The sequence below is a fragment of the Macrotis lagotis genome, chromosome 7 (genome assembly GCF_037893015.1).
Source record: "Macrotis lagotis isolate mMagLag1 chromosome 7, bilby.v1.9.chrom.fasta, whole genome shotgun sequence".
Taxonomy (NCBI): Eukaryota; Metazoa; Chordata; class Mammalia; order Peramelemorphia; family Peramelidae; genus Macrotis; species Macrotis lagotis.
In genome coordinates, this window is record NC_133664.1 from 80245495 (window position 1) to 80268474 (window position 22980).

Sequence of the window (22980 nt, forward strand, 5' to 3'; positions counted from 1 at the left end):
TCCATATGTCTTTTTACTAATTGATGTGAAGGAAAAAAATACATAACAACCTAGAAGCTATTATTGATTGACCAATTCCAATATTTTAAATGAATTTTTATCTAGTTATAAGCTTCTATACCAGAATATTCTCAAATTTTTAAGTCCTCATATTTGAATTTTTTAACTATTTATTTAGACATTTGACAGGGTAGGTTTAAGAAAAGTTAAAGCAACAAAAAAAGGTTTCTTTGAGCCACTCAGTAAGAGATGTCAATACTCAGCAAGAAGAATGAAGGTAAGCAAAATTAAGGGGGATTCTATTTGCTCCCCAGATAAGACCTAGAAAACCAAATGGCAATGTCATTTATTGTCCAGATGCAAGTAAGTGCTGATCCTGCACAGGCAAGGGTGATTTCAGTATTCCATGGGATGGAGCTGACTGATTGGGGATAAGCAACAACAAAAGCAGCTGAGCGAGTTGAACATGACTGCAGAACTCAAGGGCGATTGAAGTGAACCCAGCAGGCAGTGTTTTCACAGATAAGACAGGCCTTCAAGAAGACCAAACATGTAAACCTGGGAGCCTTTAATTACTCACATACCAGTATTGATTGGGATAACAACTATGTGAAAAACGAAGGCTGGGAATCAGTTTGTGAGAGAAGGGCAGAATTGTTTTCTTAAGCAGGTTATTGAATTATCTGCACGGTCCCAGGCGATTCTGACTTCAATCTGAAAAAAAATGGTAAGAACCTGAGGGGAACCAAAACAAAGGGGGAAAGGGAAGAAAATGAAAGAGAGAGAGACAGAGACAGAGACAGACAGAGACAGAGAGATGTAAAAAAAATTAGAATTTAAATAAGAACACTCATGTTGACAATGAAAACCATTTAGTGGTAATAGACATTTTAAAATATCACTACAATCCCTCTCCCCACCAAAGTTCAGCTACTAGGAGAAGACTACTAAAATGTGATTGTGTAAATGTGATTTTATATATGTTCTTGTATGTGTATGCATATATAATATATTTTTATATTTACACATATATTTACATGTATAAATATATTTATATGTATGTATGTCCTTTAGGACAAAGAAAAGTGAATATACTATGGGTAAATAAGCTAAAGATAATGCTATTAACAGACAGTTTAAGGGGGCTCTTTCCTATCCTTCCAGAGGTCCAAATTCCTTATTTCCATAAAGAGGGAGTGGCTTTAAACTCTCTTATTCCTCCCACTTCTAAATCCCAAATTTCTAAGTAAGGAGTAAACTCTGTAGTTTTCTTTAAATTTGTTGACTGACTCCTCTTCAAATTAATTAATTGTAATTCAAGGTATAGAGAAAATTCTATTTATAGAGACAGGAAGTTGCTTAAGGGGTATGATTTGAAGAGGGCTAATGAAAGCTTAAGTTCCCACCCAACATTCCTCCATAAATCCTGAAATGTCAACCCATCATTCATTATAATTAAGCTACCCTAATTACTTTCCAGGGTTGTTATTGCAATCATATAAAATAATGTTCACAAAAATGTTATAAAGTTGTCAAGTTTTTAAAAAAATTAAATATAAGGACTTTATTATTGAAATGCTATTCTTCATATGCAAATATATTACATGAGAAGGAAAATATATTAATCCCTTATCATCCACTAAAAAATTGGCACAAATTAGTATATCAGATTAGTTAAACAAAAACCTAGGAAGACCAAGAGGGAATGGAATAAGGAATTTTGAGGAGGAGGAAATTGGAAAAAAAATGAGGACATGGAGCTCTATTCCTATTGAGCATAATAGTAGGGAAGCTTAGGCACTCAAATGAGAGGGAACCCTTAAATGGAGCATAGCAACACAAAAGATTGTTTTCTTAATAATTTTGACTAAGATGGGTCATGTTGTCCTGATTCAAAAATGTCAAACTCTTTTAAGTACTGCTTATCCTAAAATATATCTCATTGTACCCAAGGTTGTAGATGGGTTTACTATAATAAGAACATACTTATTTTCAATAGCTAAGGTTTTCAAAGAACATTTCAGGCATTATCTCACTTATACTCACAATAACTCTAAATAATTAGTTGTTTCAGATATTATTACTATTATTCTACGTTTTAAAGATGAGGAGTTGGGGAAACAAAAGGTTGACTGATCTGCCTATGATCACAAAGTTTATGAGAAGCTGAAGGCAAAATTTGGACCAAGGTCTTGCTTGTCTCTGAGAGCTAGCTGTTTTCCATTTAACATCTTGCTGTTGCTAAAAAAAAAAGATTATCCCAAATATTAATACCTAATATTTATTAAAAATTGTAGTTTCAAATAATTTTATAACATCTTTTTCTTTGGATCTGTATTCAACAATAAATTCAAAAATACATATTTTCTTTCTCATTCTCAACAATATTTTATTTTATTATGATTTTTCATTTTTCATCAATTACATATCATAAAAATCTTAGCATTCATTTATACAATATTTTGCGTTCTGAATTTATATCTTTTCCCTCTTCCCCTCCCTTCTTTTGAAGGTGATAGGCAGTTTGATAGATTTGATACATGTTCTATCTTGTAAAATATATTTCCATATTAGTTTCACTTATGGAAGAAGAAAAAGATCCAAAACAAAAAAATTACAATGAGAAAATAATGCTTCAATCCACAATGAGAGTTGAACAGCTTCTTATCTGGGGGTGGACAACATTTTCCTTTGACCTCTTCTTATATAGTTTACATATGTTTATGCATGTGTGTCACTGTGTTACTGAAAAAAAGCTGAGTGTTTCATGATAGTCGATCATCATACAATGTTGCTGATACTATGTGCATTGTTTTCCTGGTTCTGTTCACTTCACAATTCCTGCAAATCTTTCCAGATTTTTCTGAAATCTGCCTGCTCATCATTTATTATTGTACACAAGTATTTTAGGACATTAATCTGCCACAGCTTGTTCTTCCATTCCTCAATTGATGAAATCCCCCCAGTTCTCAATATTTTGCCACCAGAAAAATGGGTGCTATAAATATTTTTGCATGTAAAGGTCCTTTACCCTTTTATAGGATCTCTTTGGAATCCAGACCTAGTGATTGTATTGTCATGTCAAAGGGTTTGCACAGTTTGGTTGCCGTTTAAGCTTAGTTCCAAATTGCTCTCCAGAATGGTTGGATTAGTTCACAACCTTTCCAAAAACACATTAGTGATCCCCCAAATTTTATATATTTACAATGTGATTTAATTATCCCCATTTTCATTTTACAAAAACAGAACAGGATTTATTCAATAATCATCTAATCATAAACATTAAGTGAGACATAAAATAAGGAAGGGAATACTTACCCAAAGTGTTTATCACATGATGGAGTACATCCAGCACATGGCCCAAAGTGAAGAGGGAGCGCCTGTAGGTGATTCAGGTCCTCTGTAGGCTCCTGACTATAACTGACTTTGTCTTAGTTGTAACAAACCATGGAATAAAAAGGAGAGATCTGAAACTACTCAAAAAAAGCTTGACCTGGCCATCCTCACAGGAAAGATCAAGGAAATAAAGCATGACTATTGACCAAGTTATGATATGCAGTCCTCTTAAATAGTTTATATGCATGTGTGTGGATGTGTGACTGCATATGAGTGTATATGGGACACTCGGTGGACAATGAGTTAGATTTATAGTTAAATAAGAAGTGGAAACAGTCTGAATTACCTCAGGGAAATTGCAGAGTACTTTTATGATCCATTCCTCTACTAGAAAAAAAGGATCTTTTTGTTACTAATTTTATAACACTATTTTTGTATAACTGTGAGACATGGAGCAAAACAATTTCTGAAAAAAAATTGAAATTAATTGGTTTCACAGAGAATTATGGAAAGCCATATTCGTTACTATTTTTTTTTGTTTTCCGAGTTAACTGAAACATATAATCAATGAGGCTCTTTGAAAAAGAATAAGAGAATCATATTTTGGGAAATGTATAATAAAAAAAATAACATGAGATAGTCTCATATCTAATGGTAGCTAGGCAGCCAGTATATTTACAATGTCAGGAAAAAATAAAGATGGTCTCTATACCATTCTCTAGACTATAGAACTTATGAACATAGAAAAGAGTCACACAATGTTGTGGGAGCAATATTCAAATCCCCCATGCCCATAAAGATTAGTTTTACTCCAATAATATAGACTTTATCTTTCATATTCTACTGTGACAGTAGACTAAAGGTTTGGGTTTTTGTATAATTCATTGGTCTTCTAAGTATAAAACAGCCACAAAGAGATTTAGTTTCACTCAGATTTGACTGGACCACTAGCAACCTTAAGGTAGAGAAGATTTACTTAGCTGAGTCATTTTATGGTATTCTCAGTTCATATCTTTGTTAACTATTCCTTCCCTTTCTGCAACTGGTTAATATTTTGTTAATTGTTGAATAGTCTCTATATATGTCATATTACTTTTATTGAGCCTAAACTATTGATTTGAGTTAGGCATAGCCTAAAACAGAGATGGATAGGTTGTGACTGTCATTGAAGGAGACATCCAGATCAATGAGAAGTCAGGTCCTTTTAGGTATTTGAGAATCTTGATGGTTATAAAAAACTGATGAAGGTCATGAATATTTCTAAAAAGTAGAACTAAATCTGATACAAACTTGGTGATTCCCAAAATACTATATATATATATATATATATATATATATATATATATATATATATATATATATATATATACACACACACACACACACACACATTCATGCCTACATAAGTTGGTTCTGGTTGGCTCTCTTCTGTCATTATTTTATTTTATTTTATTTTATTTTATTTTATTTTTATTTTGGCAAGACAGTGGGGTTAAGTGACTTGTACAAGGTTACACAGCTAAGTAATTATTAAGTGTCTGAGGTTGTATTTGAACTCAGGTTTGTCCTTCATTATTGAGGAAAAACAAAATGATATCACTACGAGACAAATTACATCCGACTATAGTTGATGAGACCAATATGAACTTGAAATGCTCTACTGGCACAAATCCATGTGAACACCTGGGGTGCTTACTCTAAACATACTTATGGCACATTTCCTTTGAGCTGCTTAAATTCTGTCTTGCTCATAGAACACAGCACCATCATGCTGGATGGTCCTGTGCTATTGTTTTCTATACTGACCTTTAGGGTATCCAAATATCACTTCTTCTGACCACCTTCTGAGCACTTGCCCTGTGTGAGTTCTTCACAAAATAGGTTTTTTTGGCAAGCATACTTCTAGTATTCTAACAATGTGACCAGCCCATCATAGTTGCAGTCTATGTAGTAATATTTGAATACTTGGCAATTTAGCTCAAGAATGGACTTCAATGTCTGGTATTTTCTCCTTCCAGGTGATCTTTACAGTCTTCCAAAGATAATTTAAATGGAAGCAATCAGTTTCCTGACATAGTGCTGGTAGATTGTCCAGATTTCACAGACATACAGCTATGAGGTCATCACAATGGTTCTGTAAAACTTCAGTTTGGTAGTCAGTTTAATATCTCTTCTCTCCCACACTTTCTTCTGGAGCCTCCCAAATACTGAGCAAGCCCTGGCCATGGGTATGTCAACCTCATTGTCAGTGTGTATCTCCTTGGGAAGGACACTGCCAAGGCAGGTGAACTTATCCACAGTATTCATTTGCTGTAATGGGGGATTCCACATATAAATAGTGTGGTGCTGGCTGATGAAGCACCTGGGTTTTCTTGGTATTAATTGATAGACCAAAATTAGCACAAGTAGCAGAGAATCGATCCATATTTTGTTGCATCTCAGAGGCTTCACTGAGTGCACAATCATCTGCAAATTGATGGTCTTGTAGCCTTTTCAAACTGAAGAATTTGACATCAGTGTGGTAGCTGATCTTGAAGCCATGTTCATCCTCAGTGAAGTTGTTTGATAACATGGAGAAAAAATCCTGCTAAAAAGCATGGGAGCAAGAACACAGTCTTATTTCACTCCATTGGTGACTGAGAAATCTCAAGAGCATCATCCATTATCCAGAAGCAGGGGCAAGCACACCATCATGAAGGTGATGTACAATACTGATGAACTTCTCCAGGCAATCAAATTTTGACATAATTTTCCATAAACCCTCATAATTAATGGTATCAAAGGTATTGATCAGATCTATAAATGTTGTGTGGAGACCTCTCTTTTGCTCCTGGAATTTTTCCCAGGTTGTTGGGCAGCAAACTCCTTATATCAACTATTCCTAGACCCTTTCTGAAGCTACACTAGCTCTCAGGGAAGTGACCATCTTCCAAGTGAAGGTTCAACCTATTGAGAAGGACTCTGGCAAGAATCTTACCATCAGTGACTAGGAGAGAAAGACCCTTGTGATTGTCACAGGATGATCTATTCCTTTTACCTTTATAGAGATGGACACTCATATATAAGAACTGGGGGAAAGAGTATTAGAAACTTGGCTACTTGAGCCTACAACAGGCAGAATAGAAATGTGGCTGCAAAATTGACAGATTCAGAATTCCCATAATTTCCAAAGAATTATTTGGACAATATCTTAAGTCTGCTTTTGTTCTCTTAAATCCATTCTTACATGGGTAAAGTTAACCTGGAAACATCCCCTTTAACACCAGAAGTTGGAACTCCATTCACACCAGCATTGATCTACTGTAGATTTTTTCATTCCACCAGTCAATGGGTAACTCTTTCAGTCTGCCCAGGGACTCATATCTATGACGATGACTTTTCAGAGCATTCCAGTACATTTATAGTTTTTGTACTTAGATGATCTTAGATAATTTTTTTCTTTTTTAATATATTTTACTACTAAAATGTAAGTGAAAAACATTTTTGGGGAATAGAAATTTAATTCTTTTCCCTCTTTATATTCATTTTTTAAGCTAGGGATGTCTTTTGAATTGAATGGTAGTATACAAATGGACCGTATGGTGAGTAAAAAATGGTATAGGTATTTAGAGTACTCACTCTTGCTTCTTCCCCCTGACCTTTACTTCCAGCTGTTTCACCTGTAATTTCATAGATTTAGAGGACTAGATTTTAGATTTTTTGTTCCCTGTTTGGTAAGCCAAAAATGAAATATGTTCCTTCCCCATTTTCCCATCTTAGGATATATAGGATTTTTTTTTCTTCCCAGAACAGTTTCAATGCTGCTTCTTATTTCTGACTTTTCTTGAATCTTCCAGCTACTAATATATTCACCCCTGCAACACACACCCAAAATATATAACTTTAATTATTTCTTATATTCATGTGTTTAATCATTTTTAAAATGTAAGATCCAAGATACCACAGAGTGTTTTCAAGATTCTTTCTTCAATCTCTTGAATCATTACAAATGATTCTTAATAAGTTTGGACCTTCCCTGATTTTATTTTATCATTATTTTTCCATAATAATGGTATAATGTTATGAAACCTCACCCTCTCTATCTATTCCATATGCCTGAGTGCATCACCTTTCAACCAACCATTCTAGTAAATCTCCCTGAACTTTCTATAGTCTGGTCTGCAAACAATACACAAGTACAATGCTAACTCTGTATTAAAAACTTTTTTCAGCTATTTAGAGTCTACTGGCTTTGTTATACCAGAGACTTCAAGAGCTCAGGGATACTACTCATGCTATAATGAGTCTCCAAAGGAGGGAAATAAAAGAGAATATGTTGTGCTGTATTATAAGAAATGATGAATTATAATTGATTTCTCATTGGTCTTGGAATTGTCTTAGGAGCTAAAACAAAGGTTCAAGTCCCCAATTCTGATTCATACTAACTAAATGACTCAGTGCTAGTCATCTAAGCTTTCCTGTCCCTAAGCAATTCTCTAAAACTGTAAATTGCAGGAAGGTTTTCATTTAAGAATTAACAATGAAATTAATTATAAACCAATTTTTGCTAATTAAATACATTATAGATGTTTGCAAAAAGTGATGTGATATTAAATTATGCTTCTATCATATTCATAAATATACCCTTATATGAGAAGCATCATGACATAATGAATAAAGAGCTGATTTTAGTGTCAGGAAGTCTGTTTTGTTCAGTAAATGTTTCCTAATATCTTAGGGCCTCCACATAACTTTTTAAAACTAAGTTAAAATATTTCCAGTTACATGAGAGTATAGGGTTTTCCCTATATTTAAAGTCCTCATCTAAAATTTGAGTATATGTCCATTATAACATTATTTCACAATGTGATCATATGCAATACTTTTAAAACTTGTTTATCACACTGTGCCAGCCTATTAGGGCTATTCATTATTTTCTATAAATGATGGTATGAGAGGATGATATAGTACTTTGTTTTAATCAAAGTTATCAGTTCTTAATTTTTTCCCCAACTGTAAGACATAAGAAATTATTGATTGATAATATTCCTTATATATTAGGAGATCAACTGAAATAGTGTATTCATTGCTCTTAATGATGTATTTTTTTTTACATTCCCCAACTGAAAATTCATTATAAAATCTGAGAATTTATGAAAATGTTAAGATTGAAATTTTCTATCCATAATCCATTCCCCAAATAAGTATTTTACATAGATAGAGAGATGTATATATTATATATGTAGGTATTATGGATAGATAGCTATATATACACACACACACGTAATTATCAATAGATAATAAATACTTCATAGCTTAAAAATCATTAATTGATAGGCTATAGTTTTGTACCCCGAAATACCTGGGGATTTAAAAAACCAAACTCCATTTTTATAAAACAACAAGATCAATAAATACATAAGATGCAAGGATCCAAGGGAACCAGGTGTCAGAATGGAAGGGTTATTTAAGGGAGGATTTTTTCCACATTTGCCACATACACTCCCCAAAGATTCTACCATAGGGCTTTAGACAAAAACAAATCAACCATGCCAATGCCTTCTTCTCACTCTTTGGCAGCATACATGTCCCTTTGTCCTGGTCCATTCTGTCGAAGTATCCTTGACCTATTCCCTAATCTTGGATGCTTTGATTGGAACAAATTCACTATGTAAGCTCATACGTGGATGTGGTTCAGTGCCTGCATTTAATGTTCTAGTTTAGGTTCTTGACCTATCTCTCTGATGCTTAATTAGGACTAGAAGACTGGTGTTTTCATTGCAACTTTGCTTTCTTTTGACCATATTGTCTGAAGACTATTAGAAGTTTTTCTTCTGGGGTGGCTAGGTGGCATAGTGGATAAGGCACCGGCCTTGGAGTCAGGAGTACCTGGGTTCCAGTCCGACCTCAGACAATTACCTAGCTGTGTGGCCTTGGGCAAGCCACTTAACCCCATTTGCCTTGCAAAAGCCTAAAAAAATTTTAAAAGAGAAGTTTTTCTTCTTTCAGTGACCATGATGTCAACTTGCACTAGTCTAAAACTCCATCTCCTTGTCAGTGCTATTCCAAATTCAGTGAATAGTCATATTCTTCCTCTTTCAAGGAAATAGTTCAGCCTACTGTCCTAAGTCACCCTTGATGATCAATCATCCAGACACTCTTTTCTATCTCTTCTCCAGTCTGCAAAATATGCATTTTTAGGACTCCATATTCAATCAGAGGACTTGAAAAAGACCTTCAGGAACATATTCCTTCATTTTTATATAATATGAAATTAAAGCCCATATAGACTAATTAACTTAATCAAACTGACATAGATTTTAAGTGTAGAGTTAAGATTCAAATATAGATTCTTTTACTACAGACCCAACACCCTTTTTCTTTTTACCTCAATGCTTCTCATTACCCTAGAGATTTTAAAATGGAAAGACCTACTCCTATTCCCTGCCCCCAAAGTAAAAAAAAAAAAGGTCATTGTAATGGTTAGTTAATGCTATTGTAAGCAGAGCAATGCTTTCTGAAAGCAGCTGTGCTAGTAACTGGCTCAATAGAATCAAAATTATCTTTGAGACAAGATCACTATTAGCACTCTAAGAATTCAATAAATGATGAAATCAAATTATTAAATATTTGTTTCATTTTAAATGTTATTTTATATCAGTTTTCATTTTTATTGACCTTAAATGTTTGGGGTTTTTTTCTTCTTAAAGCAATAATAATTTCCATTTCTTATCACTAACTGCAGACATGGACCCTTAGGCTACTAAAATATTGATTAGCTTTTACCAAGTAAATGTTCAGTATTGCTGATTTAATTGTATTCTTACAAAAGTCTCTAAGTACAATAAGACTTACATTGCATTTTGTGAAATGAGACAGGATTCTAAGCATTTATTATTATAAGCATATGGTGAAGGATAGCTGCATAGATGGCACCAAGACCTGGGTTCAAATCTTGCTTCCAATATACAGGGATAGCAATATTGAAGAACTATGGTGATTATAAATTACATAGAAAATATGAATAAGATGTTTCTAAATTCCTTATAGTATTAGCATGTTCTAATTTATAGGTAAACATATGGATTCCTTTTCTACCACTTTGCACTATATAAGATATTAATTTCTTTCTGAGTTTATGCTGGAAAATGTTGAACAACTAGCTCTCCAAAAAGCATGTTAGTTTTAAGTTTAATCTGCAATACTAATATTTTCCCCATTATGATCTTGAGATAGTCAGCAAAACACTAAATCAAGTCACAATTTGCAGCATTTGCCAGTGGCTAAGACATAAATGCTCACATGGAAAATTCAACAATTGACGTATGTTTCAATTCAAACTCATTTCAGCATAAATCTGATCTCCTTGACTCCACAAACTGCATTCCCCCCCACCCACCCCCTTGTACCCTGTCATGGTGAAAAGTCTTTTAACTGGTTTCTGATCTCTGTGCAGCTACTAATGGAGGACCCCTATGACTCTTCATGATAGCTTCAAAGAATTAGGGTGAAGCTGAGTTGCCTAGAGAAGTTGGGTGAAGAACCAGACTGATCCCTCACCACAAATACATGACCTTCCCAAGCCAATCAATACCTGGGCAGGGGCACCTCTTGTATTCTCTTATAATCTGCAGACAATCTGAGTTTTCTCTCAAGGCAATGAACATCTTCCCCTACTTACCTAGCTTTGGAGCAACAGAGAGATGGAGTGTCTAAGCATTAGCAAGCAGAGGATGATGTTAACAGAGCAGTGACTGGAGCATTTGCAAGAGCAACAGCCATACAAGCAGTAAAACCACAAGGTGAAATGCAAAATGGCTAATTAGGAACCTTACCATCACTGTGTTCCACTGAGGTTGCGATATTAGCCTCCCAGACACCTCTCCTGTAGAGAAAATTTAAGTTATAGAATTAGGATCTAATCATCTGGAATATTGTCTGGGATTTTTATGGCTGTGATTATTTCTATCTGTAAATAATATGATCCTATACCAGTTCATGTGGCATATTTAACACTTCTATGATTTCCTACTTTGATTAAGGATAGGGCATTCTCAACTAGATTCAAAGGCACATTTGGATTCCACACTTGGAATACTGGGTGCTTTCCTATGGGATTTGGCAATTTATCAAAGATACCATGACAAGAGTGAGAAAAGGTGTGAAAAAGAACACATGTGGTCTGACTAGGGCACATCATTCTCTGTTTTAAAAAGCAATCCATTTCTTACTATAATTTCTTTCTTTCTTTCTTTCCTTCTTTTTCTGTCTATCTTTCTCTCTCCCTCTTTTTTTTCTTTCTTTCCATCTTTTATATTTCATCTACCACATCACACTATTGATGCAAATCCAGCTTGCAAATGACTAAAACTACAAGATCATTTTCAGAGAAACCAGCCATGCTTCCAAAAGAACAAAAATGGCAGAGTCCAATGTAACCCAATAAAATTTCATCATATTAGATTCAAACTAACTTTTTAACCTTATTGACTGTAACCTAGCACATTAGTTCTCCTATATCTGTGTCATCTATAAATTCCCATTCAAAAGTATTGATTAAATTGAAAAGTTAAACATTAGCAAAGAATCAATGCCTGGGAATATTCTACTAGAAACCTCTTTAAAAATGAAAGTGGAGCCATTAATTACAAATCTTTGGCTTGACCATTCAACTCTAAATCCACATTATGTATTATTGTTTAGTGTAGTGGTATCAAACTATATTTGATATTATCTATGTTTATTAGGTTTTTGTTTATTTGGTTAAATATTTTCCAATTGCATTTTTTATGTAGTTAAAGCTACATTTGAGAGTGTTACAGGCTGCAACTCAGTGCAGCACGTATTTGATACCTCTAATCTAGTCCATATGGCTCCATCTTTTCCCAAAAGACCACGAATGATATGTTATCAAAACATTTTGCTAAAAAATCACAGTAAATTATATTAAATGATATGCTTATTTCTCTACATTTTTGTAAGATCATTTTACAAAGCCTTGGAGAGAAGTATATATGAAGACAATAATAAAATATTCTACCTTTTATACATTAACATAGGAAATGTAATTCATAATGTAAGATATAAAAAAAGGAGAGTCAGTAATACCAATCTAAGTACTGATTGAATATATGTGTGTAATTATATTATATATGCATATATATGTATATATTTATATTGTATTAAATATATGACAAAAGTAAAATAAAAATCAATATTTATGGAGAATAGCTAAAGTTCAGAGAAAAAATATATATGAAAGATGTCAATGGAAAAAGAATGTATCGATGATAATAGAAAATAAATTAACAGCTCTAAAAGATGTCCATAAGAAAAGCCTTGATTAGATAAATAAACTTGAAAATTAAAAGACTGAAAAGCTAATCAAATTGAAATCTGATTTTGAAAAGACTAATTAAACATAAGTTATTAAGTAATCTGATCAAGAAAAAGAAAGAATTGAAGGAACGAATTAAAAAGGAATGAGGTGAAATTACACCAAACATAGAAGAAAGGGAGAAATTAGTGTTTGCTAAGAATATAGAGAGAAACAGAGAAATGAAAGAAATTGAATAACTATAAAATCAAAATATACCCCAATAAAAAATCAAAACAAAAGAAATACAGAAATTAGAGATCTTAACCTAGATTCAGGAAAGGAAATCAAGCAAGACATAAATTAAATACAACAGGAAAAAAAGAAGTAAATATACTCTTAAAAAAAAGATTGATTTGTGCATGCCCTTAGATACAGCAATACCACTACTAGGTCTATACCCTGAAGAAATTATCAAAAAGAGTACAAAAAGCACTTGTACAAAAATATTCATAACAGCCCTGTTTGTGGTGGCAAAGAATTGGAAATTAAGTGAATGTCCTTCAATTGGGAATAGCTTAGCAAACTGTGGTATGTGTATGTCATGGAACACTATTGTTCTATTAGAAACCAGGAGGGATGGGAATTCAGGGAAGCCTGGGAGGATATGCATGAACTGAAACTGAGTGAAATGAGCAGAACCAGAAAAACACTGTACACCCTAACAGCAACATGGGGGTGATGATCAACCTTGATGGACTTGCTCCTTCCATCAGTGAAACAGGGAAAATTTTGGGCTATCTGCAATGGAGAATACCATCTGTGCCCAGAGAAATAATTGTGGAGTTTGAACAAAGAACAAAGACTATTACCTTCAATTTAGAAAAAAAAATTATCTTATGTAATTTTGCCATCTGTTATACTTTACTTTTCCTCTTTAAGGATATGATTCCTCTCTCACCACATTCAACTGAGATCAATATGTACATGGAATCTATGTAAAGACTAACTGACTTCTGTGGTGGGTGGGGGGAGGGAAGCAAGAATAGGGAAAAAATTGCAAAACTCAAAATAAATAAAATCTTTCTTAAAAAAAAGATTGATTTAAATTGTACCTTATTCTTTCTTTTTTTTCTTTTTGCAAGAAAATGGGGTTAAGTGGCTTGCCCAAGGCCACACAGCTAGGTAATTATTAAGTATCTAAGGTTGAATTTGAACTCAGGTACTCCTGACTCCAAGGCCGGTGCTCTATCTAATGCACCACCTAGCTGCCCTTAAATTGCATCTTATTAAGAAAAAAAATATATAAACTTTAGCAATTACCTCCCGAGAGTCAAGAGGAACTCTAAAATTCTCCTTATATGAGTTTGTAAATAACTGAAGTCAAAAAAGAGCAAAAGGCAAAACAGTAGGAGAAAACTAAAGGCTTATCCAAAAGTGAATATCGATGCAAAAATTTAAATAAAATCACAAGATGTCTACAGCAATAAAGTCAGATAATAGCCAACTAAAATTAAGTTGGGCTTGTAATAGGATTTAGACAATTTTTATAATTAATTATAAGGATAGTAGTAAACTTTTTATTTAATTGTCATAGATAGCTTTTCTTACAATACAAGTCCATGAGGAGAGACGGACAGAGAGACAGAGAGAGAAATAGAAATAGATACCGGAAGACAGAGAGAGGCAGAAACATAGAGAAAAAGAGACACAATGGAGATATGAGAATGAAGAGACAGACTATTTAGAATAGCCATTTGATAGTCACTCTGAAATGATAAAAAGATTGGTCTATAGATCTAATAGTTCAGTTGATAGCTAAAAATACATGTTTCAAAGGATCATAGATTTAAGATAGATATGACCTTAAAAGTCAAAGAGTCCATAATTTATCAATGGAGTAATTAAGGTACAGAGAGTTTAAATTATTTGCCCTAATTAATACAGCTAATTCCTTGAATTTAGTCTTCCTGACAACAAGTACAGAAATCTATCACTGCAATTATGCTGCCTCTTAGTCCTTTATTCTCCTTACCCCCACTCCACTCATTTTATTATTTCATCTTCAATTCAGTAGATATTTATTGTTGCATGCATTTAACCTTCAATACCATTATCATCATAAATTTATATATTACCTTAAAGTTTTTAAAAACTTTAGGTATTTTAACTATGTACTTTAATTTACATAACAACCCTGTAAGAAAAATGCTATTATTATTTTCATTTTACCAATAAAAGAAATGAAATACACTTCTCAGGATTATAGAATTAGTAAATGTCTGCATCAGAATTCAAATTCAGGACTTTCTGACATGAATTCTAGCAATCACACCTCTGGAACACTTGGCTACCTCAGCATGTGATCTAGCATGTTGGTCCTTATCTTGGAATGAGCCTCATTAACTGGAATGTAAGATGCTTGAAGTCAGGGATTGTGTGTTCAGCTTCCATTGTATTTCATTCAGTTCCTTGTTTATAAAATTAATGCTTGAAAAAATAATTTGAGTTGATTGTTGATAGGAATAAGAAAGAATTTTCTAAGTGTCAAAGCTTACAGAGCACTCTCCAAGATGCCATGGGGTGACACAAAAGAGAGTGGAGATGCAGTATAATTAGCAGCAACATAGTCTAATTGTACCTCATTTTTCTCATTTTTCAATTTGACTTTGTTTCTTTTAGTCCTTGATGTACTTCTAGAAATTAGTAAGAAAAAACCTATTAGACCATCTAGGTCACACCCCCTGGAGTACAGAATTCTTCCTAATAGTACATTTTCCAATGCTCTGTCCAATCTATTTTTAAATGATTCAAGTGCTATGGCTTGTACCAATTCCTGGGGAGAGTATTGCATATCCTAATAGATGTCCCTAGAGGGATTTTTTCCTGATTTTACCTTTTAAATTTGTCTGCTCTCTCCCCTTTTTACATTACTTCATTCCCATCTTCTCCTCCTTTACATTCTTCAATTTGATTCTTCTTTCTCTTTTGCATTTTATTATAATATATATTTCCATGAACTCTAATTCCTCCTTTTTGAAGGAATTTCCAGCTCGATCTTCCACTTATGAAAGGCTTTAGGAGAGAGAAATAATGTTTACTCTTTCAAATTGGTTTTATTTTTTCAAGAATTATCTTCAGTTAAATGAATGGAAAATTATGCTTATACCCTATAATACTGCTTAGCACCCTTAATTCTCAAGAACATTTTGACATACACAATCAAAAGAAAACAATAATCCTTATTACATATAGTATTTGAATACATAATTTTCTTTTGTTTTGGTTTTGATAAGACTTATGATTACATCAGGATAGGGAGATCCTGGAAAAGAATTTCAATGGAAGCAGACTAGTATCTTCTCTGCAAGTTATAGTTTTAGAATAGTTTGGGAAAGGAGGTTAACTGAATTGCTTACAGTTCCACAGTATGTGTCAGAAACAGGATCTGAATCAATGTTTTCTTGACCCTAAGTTCAGTGTTATCTAGTATGCCAAATTTCTTCTTATATTCCATACTATTTGTTCCTAACGACTTTGTATATATTCTGATCTATTTAATATATATATTCATATATAGCAATTTTTCTTTAAAAAATCATTAATTTACCTTTGAGTATTATGTGTACAGTCAGAAATTGTTATTTTATTTAAATAAATTTAAATAAAGACTTTTCCTTTTTTCCATGAGGATTAAGGCTTTAACAGACTCTTTTACCATAGAAGAAAAATTAATAATTATAAGAACTAGTTCACTGATGTTTAAACTGCATCACTCTCTTCTATTTTGGTAACACAAGGCTTTGATTAACCAGCTTTTCCCATTAACAATGATAACTTTGGGGCAGCTAGGTGGTGCAGTGGATAGAGCCACCAGCCCTGGAGTCAGGAGGACCTGAGGTCAAATCCAACTTCAGACATTTAATAAGTACCTAGCTGTGTGACTTTGGGCAAGCCACTTAACCCCACTGCTTTGCAAAACAACAACAAAAAAAATGACTCCTCTACAGTAATGCAACATAGAATGAAAATCAGTGTCCCCTCTACCTTTTCAAATGCTTGTTGTATTATGATTTTAGAATCGTGTTCCCAAATGCACTAAATTGAAGATTATAGTATTATAAGGGGAACTGGGAATTCAGTTCAACATTTGCTATTTCAAAACATTTTTACATTCAAAGTCATTCTGGCAAATATTTAACTATCAGCTCTCATATATGCATACACACAATATCTGTTTGTTTTGTTTTATCAATGATTTTTCCATAATTTCAACCTAGATATTTGACAAAATCAATACTCAACTTATAGAATTTGTTGATTTCTGAAACATAAATGCATACATAGAAAATTTAACAATATAACTCTCAGTATAAATTTGATAAGTTACACTTTCAACTATATTCTCTTGGTATGTGAAATAAAAAGCTGTCCTACTCCATGATTTCTAAGATCCTTTCTTTTAAAAGAAAAGGATCACTCATTCATGTGTATTCTTTTAGAATTTTTTTTATTTTGTTTATCCTTTCTCATAAAGTAGAAGAAAATTGAGTGGAAAGTAAGAAAACCTGCCATGTATCAACTGGACTATTACCCCAGTCTATTACCCTAGTACTGTCAAGTCTTAGCAAAAGCTAAGTGGGCATCAGGAGATACAAAATGAATATTTAACTCTTAGGATGTGCTCAATCAGAAATTTAGTTTATCTGCATTCATTAAAGTCTCAGCCGAAGTAATTAGCACTTACTGGGAAATACCGCACATATGGAGTCCCACTCATTTGTGTACCCTGAAGAATCTTTTTAGAGTATATAGACTTGAAGTTTGCCTGGTGAGCTTGAATGGTATGAAAGCAGTAGATTCTTTTGGATTTTAGCTATTTAGTATCAGGGAAAGCATCTGCATCAGAAAGTATTATCACTAACAAGAAGCTTGATCCACAATTGATCATAACCATCCCCTACAGTGATATTCCATCACCTGCTAAGGGAAGAAAGCAAAAGCGTGAAACAAACATGATGGAACAGAGGTTCAAGTTGGAACCCCACCGGAGGATGCAAGGAAAGAACTCTTTGTTTTGCTATCCCTTTTAGAGCAAAGACAGAAAATATGAGGGAAAAATCAAAGTAAAGACATGAGCAGAAGGTCGTTTTATGTTAATTGAAGAGACTGTCATTGTCACAGGGTGAAGGGAGGACTAAGAGAATATCCAAAAGTGGGTCAAGTCCTTCCAATATTCAACCACCATACGGCTTGAATCAAGTCATGAAATGGCCACCATCATCCAATTGAATTGGAAGGGACAACTCTAAGCAAGCACCATAGAATAGTCTTAGATAGCCAGATGAGGAAGAAAATCACCATCATCAGGAGTAATCAAACCCAACTTGACCTCTCCCTTCCTTTGACCATTTCCCTGACTTTGGACCATCCTAAAACCCATCTGGAATCAACTAGTAAGTAGCTCTTTAGCTGTCAGTATAGATAGTAATCTACTTATTTTGTTTCTCCTGATTGGAATGCTTGATTGCTCCCAAGGTTTAAGTGAGATAGGAGTCTGCTTCCTATTCCTTCTAATGAGATGAAAGATCATAAGTCTAAACTAGTATTCTACTTTGTCCAAAGATCTTCCGACTTTACTCACTCTCTTGATATTATATCGGGAAGTCCCTCAATGCTGTCAGCTTAATTTCTAAAGTAACCTAAGGATGTCTATGTCTTACCATTTGCTCCATTTCCGTTCCCTTGGGACTTCCATGACTTTCTGGTTATTCTCCTACATTTTATTTTATGTTTGTCTCAACCTTTTAGAGCGTTAGCACCTTGAGAGTTGTGATTGTATAACATTTTTTGTATTTGTATACTCCCAGGCTTAGTATAGTGATTGAAACAAGAGTTGGTGCTTAATAAATACTTATTCGTTCATAAAGAAAAAAAGAATAGTGCCTGCCCTTAGCAAGGGGGATGGTCCACAGACAGAAATGATGCATAGAAGAGTCCAATCAGAATGGGAGAATTGGAATAGGAAGCAAGATTGTTGTTATTGTTGTTGGATCGAGTTAGGGGTGGGGGAGAATGAAAAAAAGCAATTATAAGAAAGATATTCTGCAATAATATGATAGTCTCAAGATCTAAAGAAGAAAGGAAAAAAAAGATACACCAAAATATATATTCAGCACAGTGTTAAATTACAGTATAGTGGAATTGCCATAAATTATTTGAAAGGTCAGGAAACTAAGGCTTATTCTCATTGGAAAAGGAGTAACTTCAAAGTGAATGAATTGAGGTTTCCCAAATTATGAGCTGTATTGAAAACTTGACAGAAATTATTTTTACAGTAACTGAGAAATTCTGAAAGCAGAGAACATGCTATAATAATTAAGAAATGAACTCCAAAATATGGGGTACACTCAGAAAATAGATGTTTTATAAAATGGAACATATAGTTTATCAGAGACAACAGAAATGGAAACAAAGCACATACATTAAAGAGACATCTAAATTTGCTTGTGGAGAAGGAAGGGATCAAGGGAGAATGGGGAATTAAGATAACCCCCAAAAAGGAGCAGGATTACCTGGTCTTAGCCTGAAATTCCATATGTGCTTATGTTCTATTTTTAATCATCTAATCCTGCAGGTCCCTTCAGAGAGCTTAGTCTCAGGAAGTTACAGCAGTATCTCATTAGTTCACAGTTCAGTAAACTGCAAACCTTAAAAAGCTCAACAAAGAAAACCACTTTTGCACTCAGACATAGTTTAGCTAAGTGTACACACCCACTAGGTCATAGAGGAAATACTCATTTCTCTTGTATTCTGCCCATAACCTGGACAAGTATGATATCTTCAAGAACATTTCCTTCATTGAGGACCTGGACTTTTCTTTTTAACACATTAAACTCTGTTCTCACTTGAGCAAAATGAAGGGAAGTAAATGCTATAAGATAAAAATTGTGTAGTCAGGAAATTGCTACTCAATAGAAGGAATCTCAGCCTTTTGAGGTTCCAGATTTATAGATTGTGAAGTTGAGCTAAAGTAGCCTTAAAGGTCATCTAGTCCAAACTTATCTGTTTTACAGATGAAGAAATTGAAATCCAGAGAGGAGAAGTGATTGACTAAAGGGCACAAAGAAAGTGGGAAAGCCAGAATTGGAACCCCTATAGAGTTATTACTAGAAATTTCTTTGCTCTGTGAGCATGGCAGCAATTGAAGCACCTCAAGGAAAAGTGATATGCATAAGTTTAGAGTATCCATCTTAGGTGTTCACATAGACAATTTGCCTGACTCATGGCAGAGCATTCTGAGCTCATATTGGTCTTATCATGACAGTCAGATGTAAGGTAACTAATATCTAAGACAGTGATATCCCATGGATCTTCTTCAATAATTAAGGAGAAGTACAAATTACAAAAGTGGAGAAGAGGAGGAGGTTCACCTTGAGGGCTCAAATATGGGGAAGAAGCGATGGATTGGGAGTTAAAAGGTCTATGTAAATATTCCTCTTGTAACACTTTCCTAGCAGGGTCACAAAGCAAGTCCCTTAACTTCAGATCTCAGTTTATACATTTATAAAATTTAGAAGTTGTACTAAATGGCCAATAAAGTCTCTTTCTGCTCTATATCTATATTCTTATAATCATAAAAATTTTAAAGGAGAGGAAAGGACTTCAATGTGAGGCTGTTGGCTCAAGTCTTGTCTGGTGCAAGAACTAACAAAGGAGGAAGTGATTAGTTCTTTCAATTTCCTACCTGATCACTATTCATAAATGATTGGGAAACATATCTTCTAACTATAATTACAGAACTCTTTTTCTAGGCCTCCTGCATAGAAAAAAATTAGTTGGGAAAATCTAAGTGGTACTCCCTAACTGATGTGGAATTTCCATGACTTCCTTCCTTTTAACACCAGCAATTTCTGTTTTCAATAGAATCCCTAGGACCTCCTTTTTTCTTAATAGCAGATTCCTTCAGGCATGGAATCCTTCTCATGACTCTCATTGTCTAATGATTGATTCTAGTCCTTCATTATTGAAGAAGGATAATTTGAGATCACTGTTAAGAGATCACCTGTGGCTGATCAGATAGGATCAGATAGGAGCTCAGAATGCTCTACCACAGGTCAGTGGATTCTCTGACCTTATATATTCAATTTTCCTTTAAGCTGCATGATTCTGCCTTATTCATAGAGCACAGCACTCTCTCTGAGAAGGACATTGGGCGATCCTGTGCCAGTGTCTCCCATGCTGCACAATAGGTTCCAAAGTTCTTAAGAATGACCTTCAGTGTGTCCCAGTATTGCTTCTTCTGACCCTGTTGTGAGTGCTTGCCCTGTGTGAGCTCTCCATAAAATAATCTTTTCAGGAAGCAAACTTCTGGCATTTGAACAACATAGTCAACCCTTCATAGTTGCACTCTTTGTAATATTATTTGAATGCTTGGCAGTTTAGCTTGACAAGGGCCATCAGTGTCTGATACCTCATCCTGCTAGGTTCAGAATCTAAGACAATTTAAATGGAAGTGATTCACTTTCCTGGCATGGTGATGGTAGATTGTCCAGGTTACACAAGAATACAGCAATGAGGTCAGCACAAAGGATCTGTAGACCTTCAGTTTGGTAGTCAGTCTAATACCCCTGCTTTCCCATGCTTTTTTTTGAAAGCCCCCCCCCCAATTCTGAGCTAGCTCTTGCAAAGCATGTGACAACCTCATTATCAATATAAACCTCCCTCAAAAGAACACCATCAATATAAATGAACTCATCCAGAGTATTCAAAACTTCTCCATTTGCTGTAATCGATAATTCCATATTTGGATGATGTGGTGCTGGCTAACAGATTACTTGGGTTTTCTTAGTGTTAAAGGTAAGGCTAAGGTTAGTACAAGCAGCAGAGAATCCATCCATACTTTTCTGCATCTCAGCTTCAGAGGTTGCTGGACAAGCCGGTCATCATGTAATTGGCATACAATACTAATGAACTTCTCTGGGCAACAAAATTTTGACATACTTTTCCATAAACCCTCATGACTGACAATATCAAAGACCTTGGTCATACAACAAATGTTGTATGTAGACCTCTGTTCTGCTCCCGGTGTTTTTCCTGGTGTTGTTGGGTAGCAAATACCCTATCAACTGTTCCTCCAACATTTCTGAAACCATACTTGTTCCCAGAGAGATAGCCATCTTCCAGGTGATGGATGATTTTATTGAGGATGATTCTGACAAGAATCATATCAGCAATGAATAAAAGTTAAACACCCTGTGATTGTCACAGTACAATCTATTTCCCTTACCTTTATAAAGTAGGACAGGGAGCCATCCTTAAATTCCTGGCAGATAATCTCTTCATGCCATATAATCTGGAAATTTTGTCAGCTTTTGTTTGACTTGTAAATCTGAGCTACAATAGAATTGGCTCCAGTCACTTTGCCACATGAATGAAACCTAATGGAATTCAAAATCTCTTTTTCCAGTTGTAAACTCAACTAGGGCTGGATTAATTTTAGCTTGAGGTAAACAGTTAATGACTTCCGTATTGATTAATGATGCTCTATTAAGAAAAAGTATGAAAGTGTTCAGTCCATCTCTCTAGGATGTTCTCACTATCACTAATCTATGTGGCTCCATCAGAACTGAGTAATTGAGATGCACCATATTTCTTTGGTTCATAAATAGTCTTCATGGCCTCATAAAAGCACTTTGGATTGTTACTATCTGAATAAAACTGAATTGTATCTGCCTTCTTACTGAGTGAAAAATACTGCATCTCTCTAAGCTCCACTTGTACTTTACTTTTGTTGGAATTAAATGTTGCTTTCTTCTTAGAAATGGATGAGTTATCCTGCTGGTAAACTCTATGGAGTTCTGGGTTTTCTTTTAGCAACTGCTATATTTTCCCAATCTTTTTATCAAAAAAAGTCTTGATATTTCCTAGTGTTCTGTCCCAGATGAGCAAAGGCAGTGCTCTATACCAAATCTCTGAAAGCTGCCCACTCCTTTTCTGATCCACTATTGCCAACTGTGTGTGTTGGCTCAGGTTTCCTTCAAGTTGGCAACAAACTGTTCCCATTCAGAGAAGCATACTAATCTCTAGACATTAATTCTTCTAGTAGTCATTTTGCCTTTGTGTTGCTGCTTCAGTTGAATGTGAATATTTAGCTTGGAAAGGATGAGTCTATGATCAGTCCAGCACTCTGCACCACACATTGCCTTTATCACTCTCACATTTGTCTCTCTCTTCTTCTTACAATCATATAGTCTATTAGATGTCAAGGTTTGCTGTGAAGGTGCATCTAGGAAGTTTTATTGCATTTAGATAAATAGGAAGCAATATTTATGATGAGAGGAACATGA